Raw genomic sequence first — 11,377 nt, 5'->3', positions numbered from 1 at the left:
ATATTAAACCAACATTATGCCTACTGTATAATAAAATAATTTCAGCAATGGGTTGGTGGTGCTCCCGGAAAATAGTTCAGAAAACTAAATGGAAAATGTGGTCTTAAGAAAAGAGCAAAAGACAAAGAGCTGCTATATGTCTTTTCCAGGGCACGCTTTAGAAAAATATGTGATGAATTGTGAAGATATGGGTGAATTAATACGTAGCAGTACTGTACTCGGGCCGCCTATAGCGTGCTCGATACCAAGCGTAAGCCCGTGAGCGTACGTGCCGCTCGTGCGTCGCGCCCACGGTTTAGCGTCTGCTACGCTAAGTGCGTACCCTTATGGTACTCCGTGTGCCGATTGCGTACTAGTCCATAATAAGTATATAGCTTATGTTCAAAGGTAAATATTTGACTCTATCAGTACTCTATACCTACTGTTTGCTAACCCGCAATATCGAACTGTGCTTAATTCTGCTATTGACTTTTAATTATCAGCATTACCTGCTACTATTAAGACAGTAGATTATAAAGGGTTCAGAATCTTCGCATGTAAATTTACTCTTTTGCTGCTCTGGTTTAGTTCCGGTACTAGGTATACAACTCAGTCACCATCAGCTTGTGACAACAACAAAGGTTACTGCCCTGAGCGGGCATAGTAGAATATTACTAATTCTCAGTATGTAAATGCATATGCAAATGGTTTACTGATTTGATTATTAGTATACTGTGATATTGCTGTACCGTTTGCAACCTTTTCCTATATCCTCATGTGCCCCCTCTGTCTTATTTGTGGAACTGTATTTGCCTTTTAATCAATTAGTCTCACAGAGGTGACCAGTTTGATTCTGATTAATAAATCTTTATGTCACCATCTTAATGTGTGGTGACTATTGTGTTGGGTCCTCTGGGGGTTCCAATAGTGCAATCCTGTACAAGAGGTGATCCCAGGTGAAGAATCCAGGTTTGTCCACCGACACCTGCACTTGCACAGACATTTCCACCTATACCTACCTGTTACAACTTTGCGTCCATGAACAGGATTCAGGATGTCAGAACCAGAGGAACCTCAGGCGCCCTCATCGACCACAGGCAGAAGGAGGCTACTTGCTTCACTTGGCAACATCACAGCCTGCACCAATCATGATGCCTTACTATTTTGGGGCCCCATGGCTTCCCAAATACTCGAGAGAGACTAAAAAGGCTGGCACGAGTTCTTTTACAGAATTTAAAGAAAAATTAAGCTCTATGTTCAGGCTGTACCCCCTTAATGAGGAACAAAAAGCGAAGGTCGTCATCGGGCAACTAAAAGGTTACGGGAAGTAAGATCCTGGTCTGATGAAGAGCGAAAGTCAGCTGACGGCAGCTTGAATAAGTTGGCTGGTATCTTCAACTTGACAATTGCAGAGTTAAAGGGTCGTCTGTATGCCAGGAAGCAACAACCACATGAGTCCTTACGAAATTTCGCACTGAGGCTACAAGAAGCCATGTGGGTGATACAGGCCAGAGATCCAAAAGAGACTGAGGAAGCGGATGAGACCATGATAACTTACTTTTAGAAGGAGCTAGGTGGAAGCAACAAGAGTTCAGTTGCGGATGTGGAGGCGTCAGAACCCTGTCTGCACGTTTTCAGAGTTCAAGGAGGCGATGATGTACATCTTAGGCCTTAAACAAAATACAGATGTCGAGTATGGGACTGTGTCGAGGCCACTCGAGAGTGAAATGCACGGAGACTCACAACTAAGTCCGATGACCAAACATTTTGTCTCAAGAGGAACTGCTGTACAACAGTTACAAGTTGGTCAAGACCAAGTGGGGGCGCTCACCAGTGTCATCCATGAGTTGACGAAAGAGCTAAAAGAAATATGGCTGGAACAGGCTAAAGCTAAATGCAACTGATGGCGCCAGGATCAAGGAAGAAAAGGACGACAGTGGTGGGATATGCCACATGAATCAGGGCAACACCCCATGGATAAAATTGATGCACAAGGAAGACCTATATGCAGGCGATGCAAACAGAGTGGGCACATCGAGTGGCAGTGTCCCAATGAGTCTTTAAACGGCCGACCCCGAGGCAAGGAACCGATACTCGGGAGTAGATGCATCAGTAGGTCCATCAAAGCTGGGGTGATGGCCTCGATATGTTGGAGAGTGTCCTCACCTAAAGATTCAAGTTAACAGGGTGGAGGTATCTGCTCTTCTGGACACAGGCTCACAGGTGACGTCGATCCAACTTGCAGAGTTTCATAGACACTGGGACAAATTCGAGATAGTAAGCCCACCAAATACCTGGTTACACCTATTGGCCAGTAATAGACAGCAAATCAAGTTCCGCGGCTATTGGGAGGCTGACCTTACTATCGGCAAGGCTAACATGGAGCAGCAAGGGTGTCTGGTCACCACTACGTACAACGAATATTTACCTCCGGTCATCTTAGGGATGAACATCTTAAAGAACTGCCCGGATGCATTGGTGGAGGCTCTTAAGTTGGAAATGTGGTCCGCGGCCCCAATGGAGCGGAAGACTCTACAGCAGACAGTCCGGTAGCTTGATGGGCAAAAGAGATTCATCATTACAAGGGGAGAAGTTGGAAAGGCGAGGATCACCAATCATCAACACGTCATCCTGCGACCAAATTCTGAGCATGTAGTGTGGTGCAAGGCCCGGATTGGCCCTGGGGGGCGAGATTATGAGGTATTCCTGGAACCCTGTGACTTCGATGGACAGCAACCATTCGCGGTGGCACGAACGCTGGCTAAAGTGACACGTGGGAGAGTACCTGTCCGGATATTAAACCCACATAGCTATCCAGTACGATTGTTTCGTCACTGTCCGGTGGCTAGAGTAATTCTGGTAGACTTTCAAGACGTCCTTGGTGAGGCTTTACCCAAGATTCCTGAGGAAGCGGTGGCTGGCCATTAAAGTATGACCACTGGTGAAGCTCCATGGTATAGTGAAGTACAAATCGGCGGTCCAGATACTTCAGAGAGTCGGCGTGAGGGCATACTTCAGGTTGTGCGCAGGAATGCCGAAGCCTTTAGTCAGAACATGTCAGACTTTGGGAAGGCTGAGGAAGTCCAACACCACATCCCTACTGGAACTAAGCCGCCATTGAAGGAAAGACACAGGCCTCTACCACCAGCCATGTACCAACCGGTGAGAAACATGATACATGAGATGAAAGAAGCAGGTGTGATATGTGAAAGCCATAGTCCATGGGCAGCACTGTTAGTGATTGTGTGGAAAAAAGACAGCAACCTCAGATTCTGCATCAACTATCGGAAACTGAACGCGGGGAAGCACAAAGATGCTTATCCACTGCCCCGGATAGAGGAATCGTTGACAGCACTAAAGACAGCTCAGTACTTCTCAACTCTTGACCTGACAAGTGGATACTGGCAGATCCCAATGGCTCCAGAAAACCGGGAAAAGACTGCATTCAAGACTACCATGGGTCTATTCGAGTTTGACCGCATGCCATTCGGGCTGTGCAACACTCCTGCCACCTTCCAACGAGTTATGGAGCACTGTTTGGGGCACAGGAACTTTGAGATGGTCCTGTTGTATCTTGACACTGTCATCATATTCTCGAAGTCCTACGATAATCACTTGAAACATCTAGAGGAGGTCTTCATCCAATTGACCAAATGTGGTCTAAAGTTAAAGCCGTCCAATTGCCATCTTCTAAAACCAAATGTGCAATATCTGGGCCACATAGTTAGCTCTGATGAGGTGAAGCCTGACCCCGAGAAGATACGAGTGGTGTGGGACTGGCCTGTTCCCCATACGATGAAAGACGTCCGTAGCTTTCTCTGCTTCATTGGGTATTACCAATGCTATATTTAGCATTTCGCCAATGTGGCAACACCATTTCATGAGTTACTACGTGGCAAATCAGGTCTGTAGAGGCGGAGTACTGCCCTGGTCACCTGGGGCAGAAGAGCAACAGAATGCTTTTGAATGTTTGAAGTCATCACTAACGGAAGCCCCACTTCTTGCATACCTGGACTATGAGAAACCTTTTCAGGTCTATACGGACACCTACCATGGACTGGGAGCGATACTCTCTCAGATACAAGACGAACGAGAGAGAGAGTTATAGCTTATGTCAGCAGAGGTCTAAGGAAGACCGAAAGAAACAGCGAAAACTCTAGCACCTTTAAACTGGAGCTCCTTGCCCTTATCTGGGCCGTTACCGAAAAGTTCAAGAATTATCTGACTGCCACACCCTGCGTGATCGTCATGGACAATAATCCATTGGCACATTTGTCCTCCGCCCATCTTTTAGCGTTAGAGCAGCGATGGATGGCACATCTTACCAACTTTAGATATACAGTGTCTTTCCAGAGTGGCAAGTCCAATGGAAACACAGATGGTTTGTCTCGCCTCCCAACTGCTGATGTCGCAGAGGAGGAAAAGGATTGGTCTGAAGACATTGAGACCCCTGTGTTAAGCCTTCAAAGCAAAGGAAACCAATAGTTTCTTCTGACCCTGTTACCGCCACTGCAGATCTCACCTCTGAAAATGCTTTGCCAAGTAGTCTTGGGTTCGACTGGCAACAAGTACAGAAAGCAAGTCCTGTGTTACATGACCTAATGGGCCTAATCCACAGCAAAAGTCGTCTAAGTCCCAGAGAGCCGCTGCTGATCCTGAACTGATTAAACTGTTGCACCAACAAGACCGAATCAGCCTCCGACAGGGCCTTGTCGTCCACACCAGCCTTTATCCCGGCACCCACCAATCCTCTCTCAAATTGTAGTACCTAGACAGCAAGCTGACATGTTGCTTAATGCCTATCACAGTCAGTTGGGACACTTCTGCACCCAGAGGATGGAGGCGATGCTCCGACAGAGATTCTTTTGGGTCGGGATGTGATCTGATATCGACAAGTGGTGTCGTGATTGCAGGATATATAATCTGAAGAGACCAGCTGACTCATCCCAAAAAGATCCTCTACATCCGATACAGAGTTCCCATCCACTTGAAATTGTTGCGTTTGATCATGTGAAACTTGAACATAGCTCCAGTGGGTGCCAGTATGCTCTGACCATTACAGATCACTACAGCAAATTCTTGGAGGTGGTGCAAGCATGGGACTTGACAGCAAAAACAATGGCTGAGCTGTTCCTCAAGCACTTCGTATGCCCTTACGGCTACCCCGTTAAAGTTCTTACCGACCAAGGCCCTGCGTTCGAGTCCCAGTTGTTTCAAGAACTTTGTTCTCTCTACGGTTGCAAGAAATTGTGGAATATGGCCTCTCACCCGCAGGAGAATGGCTTATGTGAGAGAGACTGTAATTAGCATGCTCCAAAGTCTTTCAGCAGAGAAGCGTATCCAGTGGCCTAACCTCCATCCGGAACTGACCAACCTTTATAATAACACAGAACACTGCTCCACGGGGTTCACTCCATTCTACCTAATGTTCGGGAGACAGGGCAAACTCTCAAAGGATTTAGAGCTGATGCCAATGGTGGAGGAGCCTAACACCGTGCATACTGACTGGGTGCAAGAACATCAGTACCGGATAGAAACTGCTTGGCAACTGGTGGAACAACGGATGGAAACGGTGCATCACCATCAGGAGAAAAACTACCATTTTGATGCCCGGCCAACACATCTCAAGATCGGAGATAAAGTTTGGAAAAGGAGAAATCGCCGATCAAGCAAACTGGATGCCATGTGGGAAGATGTTACCTATGTTATTGGCCAAGTTCCAGCTGATGGACTATATACTTACCAAATCCAGAGACCAGATGGACATTTGAGTACCGTTCCCCGTGTCCAACTGAGGCTCTGCACCGTTGAAGTCCTGGCAATAGAGAAAGACTCACCTCTGGCAGAAGGGCGGGGAACCCCAGGGGGTATTCCATTCCATGACCCCATAGAGCTCTTACTATTTATGGTTAGCACAACTCCAAGCTCAATGAAACCGGTAGCCCCGAGACCCAGGGAAGAGATATCTATTAAATGTGATGACACACTTTGTATTGTACATGATCCGGCCAAAGGGGCACTAACTCCAGTTCATAAGAGGCCAGAACGCAGTACAAGGTACAGCGACTAAAATGTTATAATGCAGTATGCTTCTTTAACCACTGCTGCTGTATAAACATACTTATGAAAGTGTATATAATGTAATGTGTATGTGGTTATTTTGAGTATTTTCCTTGTGCTAACGAATATTCTGCCACCTCAGAAACTTGAGCTAGGATTTGCAGAACTGTGGCTCAGAACTCTTGATTGTGGCAACTTGCGTGAGGACACACATGCTTTTAGCGGAGAAATATGTGACACTTAACTGGACCCCCTTAATTTGTACTACAAAGGGTATGCATTGTAGGCAACTGTCGGACTGGATAAGATATGAGTAAGGTCCCTTAATTTTCCCCTTGCTGAGCTTACTACCCATCCAGTTAAGCTGTTGCCTGGGAGACGCCAGCAGAACCAGTGAGCAGACAGGCACTAGGACCCTTGGACTTACTTATAATGGAGGAGGGAGTGAGAAGGCTGATGGAGTTTTGATTAGCTTTGGCAGAGTGGGAAAATGAGGAGGCGGAGTTTGCACTAGTGTGTGTGAGAGGAGACACGCTATGTAGAGCGGAGCCACTGCAGAGGAGACCGCTGTGAGGAGACACGCCGTGGAGAGCGGAGCTGCCGCTGAGGATACCGCTGTGAGAGCCACCAGCTGCTGCAGTGACATCAGTCTGCTCAGATGAGAAAGAGAGAGAGTGAGAGAGAGAGAGAGAGACACTTCCTTTTACTTGGCAGACACAGCTATTAAGAGTACTGGACAGTATTAAATACTGTACCTTTCAACAGGGGAGTCCATTTAATGACCAGCACAACCCTTTTTGGATATAATTTACCTCAGTAAAGGCTGGTGCAAGATAGCAAAAGAAACTCAGGGTGACAGGAAAGAGCGGTACGCAATGGCTGATGTTCACACATTATCTGCAGACTGCGAATGTATGATGATCGTACTGCACATGCGCCTTGATGCTGCTGCAATCCCACTCGCAATGATTTTATGGAAAAGTGACTGACAGGAAGTGGCCTTTTGGAGGTTTTAATAGGGAGTTATTGGGGAGTAGTGTCAAAAAGGCAAGCATGTCATTGCTGTTTTTAGGGCCCAGATATGCCCTCAACTGCAATCATGTACGCAGAGAAACATGGCACCAGCATTGCAACTGCCACATCTGTGGCACCCCACCAAAAGAACTTTATCCCCTTGTACATTTACTGTGGAGTGCCTTATTTATATTTATACTGTGTGTATATATATATATATATATATATATATATATACACCTGATCTATTGTAATAGTATGTATAGATATAAATGCATAAGATGCCCTGTATGTTATGCCCCTTATACATTGGTGAAAGTGGGGTGTGTCGTCAGCCATCCTGTGGCCACAACATGCATTGGTGGCAGTGTATAATTAGGGACTTAGTGAAGCCAGCATGTGTGGAGAATGTGGCACCCCATCATAGCTGCCACGAGCTGTAGTGTGACTTTTATGCCCCTTTCCATGCTAAGTGCATCCCAGACTGGACACTATTAAACTTACAGCAGGGATAGGGCTAGCTGAGCCTTGAGTGCTGTGTCTGGCATGGGGACACTGACCAATAAGCAACAGGAGTATTGATCCCAGAGAGAGAGAGAGAGAGAGAGAGAGAGAGAGAGAGAGAGAGAGAGACTGTTTGGGCAGTGGCAGTTGCAGCCATCTTCAGAGACAGTTGGCAGTTGGGCAGCAGCCATCTTAGAGGGACTCAGAGCAGCAACTTGGAGCAGAGGCAGCTGCTGGTGTGTGACAGGAGTGCTGTACAGCTTATGTAAGGCCAGCTAACATGCATCTGACAAAGCAGAACAGTGATGGGCTCTACTGACTGTGTAGCTGGAAACTAGGCTACACATACACCCCATACTTGCCTACCTGACCCTCTCCATGAGGGAGAAAATGCTCTGTTCCTGGACTTTCCTGGTAATGTATGATTGCCATCACCTGTGGTGAAACACCTTTCTTATCAATTAACTAGCTCACCACAGGTGATGGCAATCATGCATTACCAGGAAAGTCCAGGAACAGAGCATTTTCTCCCTCATGGGGAGGGTCAGGTAGGCAAGTATGATACACCCCCTTTTGAAGGACAGCCCTGGAGGTAGCCTTGCTTTGGAGTAACAGACGGTGGGAGGAGCATAGACAGTGTCTTGGTGCAGCTGCAGACAGAGGTCAGCTTATGATGGTTAATTAAGGCCAACCTAACCCTTGTAACACAGGTCGGTAACACTGCTGCACTAGCCACACATCACAAGCTTCCTCAGGGACAAAAGACAGTTCAGCTGCTTACATTGTATCTTACCTCAAATGCTACAGGCAAGCATAGTTTTGGAACATGAAGCTGCATAAGTACTTTTTAAATGCAATTCCAATCAGCAGCTAGTTTTATCCAAGGACACCATTAATTGACTACAGCTGTTAATCTGCAGTTAAAGGAGTATCAGCATTGCAGGGGCCATAGTGATAACGCTGAAACACACTACCCGGCTGGCGCCACCCGGCAAAAACCCAGCCGGCTTTTAACCGCTGCCGTGATGCAAAGACACATTGAGCGCAATGTGTCCTTACACACGACACGGTCCCGGCCCGGCTGCCGGGTTGCAGCCGGAAATATCCACTGGAAGGTCCGGCTGCCGGGTCGGCGCCGGGCCGTCTTTGCAGCCAGTAAACCGTGTGTGTGAAGGCGAGCTTTCACACACAACGGTTTTTTCCCAAGCCGTGTCTAATGCTGTGCATGCGCACAGCATCACACACGGCTCAAAGCCGTCCTGTGTGAGAGACTCTGCTGGTTTCTCCCGGATGGCAAAAAGCTGGACAAAGTTTGTTACAGCCTGTTCAGTACATCCTCTCTCTCGACTTGCAATTTATAGACATCACTGTCACACAGCTATACAGGGAAACTGTCGGATAAGGACAGATACTGTACTTTTGTCACAGAAGTTATACGGAGGTAGTTACAGGGTAGCAAGACTGTCTGACTGTGGCCTTGCTCTTTGTATTTCAGTCAGTCTAGTCCTGCAAGAGCTACATACTTTATATCATACCGCTTTCATAGGCAAACGCAGGGGGGTTTCTGGTTGCCCAGAAACCCTCCTCCTCTTGGCAAGTGTCAAATTATGACAACAACACCAATGGTATATAATATGATTACTAGAGCTGCCGCCGCATCATGCAGAGCTGCTGCACATGCCCAGTGGTAGCAGCTTTTTCTATCAAGTTTGCAGTGTGTGAATCTGATCCCTCATTCAGTGCACTGGACCAAAGAGTAGCTGCCAGAAAGAAGGGACAGGGGCCTTACCATGAGGTAGGAGAATGTGTGCCTAGAAAGTGCAGTACTGGTTCTATAATGTTTGTGCATTTATTTTAGTATGTTTAACCTTTTCCTGACCACTTACTTATATTATTTAAATATATTTGATACAGTCTATACTATAGACCAGGGGTGTCAAACTCAAATTCATCGGGGGCCGCATCAGCAGTTTGGTCCCCATCAAAGGGCTGGTTGTATCTGTAGGTCTATGTGTCCAGAGAGAGCGCGAGGGGGGAGATGCAGAGAGAGAGCGCGAGGGGGGAGACGCAGAGAGAGAGCGCGAGGGGGGAGACGCAGAGAGAGAGCGCGAGGGGGGAGACGCAGAGGGGGGAGTGACGGAGAGAGGAGCAGAGAGAGGGGGAGACAGAGAGGGGAAATGGATAGTGAGGAGATAGGGATAGAGAGGGGGGAGAGACGGAGAGAGAAAGGGGGGAGACAGACAGAGAGCGAGAAAGGAGGAGAGACGGAGAGTGGGGGGAGACAGAGAGGAAGGAGATGCATAGAGGGGGATACATGAAGAGAGAGGGGGGGCAGAGGAGCGAGAGAGAGGAGGAGCAGCACTTTCCACTTGTACAACAATAGTATTGCATTTTCCTGCCTGGCATCAGTAGTGCTTACAATCAGGGGCTGTCACTGTGCATGGAGATGGCTGCCAGTGACTCTATGCATCCCTCCCATGAACTTTTGGCGCTGGTGACAATCAGGACCGGGGTGTAACAGCCAGGTGTCCGTGTGAACAGCAATAGAGAGAGGGACTTGGAATAGTTAAACAAGTCGGGCACATGCAGCATTTGAGTTTATGGTGGAGGAGCTGAAAGCAGAGCATCTCCTTCTCCCCCTCCGGCCGGGAGTCGGGACCCGAGTCACTGACTGTGCAGTGACTGTCTTAATGCACAGGGCTCCGGGGCACTGGTGGTGGGCAGACAGGCGCAGCGTTGGTGGCGGCATTAAATGAGTCAGTGAGACTCATTGTAATGCCGGAAGCTCGGGGACCTGAACCAGCCCCCACCGCGGGAACAGTCAGCCCCCCTGTCACCGCTGATTGTAACAGCTCAGAGCTAAAGCAGCATTACCACCCGGAGCTGGCCGCGGGATCACGGAGTACCCAGCCCCGATCCCCGGCTGCGGAACACTGGCAGCTCTCAGACCCCAACACCCTCCTCCAGCCGCAGGTTATCCACTGTCCGAAGCACAACTCACCAAATCGAGGAGAGCTGCGCCATCAAGTCCGCACTGGCAAGGCTCCACCTCCTATTTTTAAAGTTTGCAGCCGGGCCACAGAGCCATCAATCAATCTGGCAGGCTAGGGATTGGCTGCAGCGAAGCGCGTCCCACGGACCCACCCATGTTTGAAATGTGAGTCCGCGGGCCATCAGACGAGGTCTGGCGGGCCGGATTTGGCCCGCGGGCCTTGTGTTTGACACCCCTGCTATAGACCATCTATACCAGTGATGGCTAACCTTGACACTCCAGCTTTTGTTGAACTACATATCCCAGCATGCCCTGCTACAGTTTTGTTATTTGGCCATGCTAAAACTGATGCAGGGCATGCTGGGATGTGTAGTTCAACAACAGCTGGAGTGTCAAGGTTAGCCATCACTGATCTATACTGTATTCCATGTTCCGCAGAGTGGGATATTTGCAGATTGCATTTGGAAACCCCCCTCTAGAAATCCTGCGTTTGCCACTGGCTTTCAAACAGGAAAGACCTGCCTGAACCCCCCTTTCACACAGACATGCAAATTACCAGGTCGAAAATTTCGACCCGGTAATTTGCAGATCAACACGGGTATTTTGTCTGTGTGAAAGGGTCAACCCGTGTCATAATTCCCGTTTCTCCGACCCTGGTAAATTCTAGAGATGTGCACCGGAAATTTTTCGGGTTTTGTGTTTTGGTTTTGGGTTCGGTTCCGTGGCCGTGTTTTGGGTTCGAACACGTTTTGGCAAAACCTCACCGAATTTTTTTTTGTCGGATTCAGGTGTGTTTTGGATTCGGGTGTTTTTTTTTCAAAAAACCCT

The 11,377-nt window shown here is 48.1% G+C and overlaps 1 long non-coding RNA gene across 1 annotated transcript in view; it reads left to right on the top strand.

Moving 5' to 3' along the window:
• Positions 1-7,737: 7,737 nt before the first annotated feature.
• The window catches only part of LOC134935117 (uncharacterized), a 32,334-nt gene continuing 28,694 nt past the window's right edge, over positions 7,738-11,377 (top strand). Inside the window, exon 1 of the long non-coding RNA XR_010179912.1 lies at positions 7,738-7,822. This is a non-coding gene — a long non-coding RNA (uncharacterized LOC134935117). The remainder of the gene's footprint in view (positions 7,823-11,377) is intronic.

Source organism: Pseudophryne corroboree, chromosome 6 (genome assembly GCF_028390025.1).
Source record: "Pseudophryne corroboree isolate aPseCor3 chromosome 6, aPseCor3.hap2, whole genome shotgun sequence".
Lineage (NCBI taxonomy): Eukaryota > Metazoa > Chordata > Amphibia > Anura > Myobatrachidae > Pseudophryne > Pseudophryne corroboree.
Note: the sequence above shows the minus strand (reverse complement) of the source record. Positions and strands in the feature narration are given on the sequence as shown.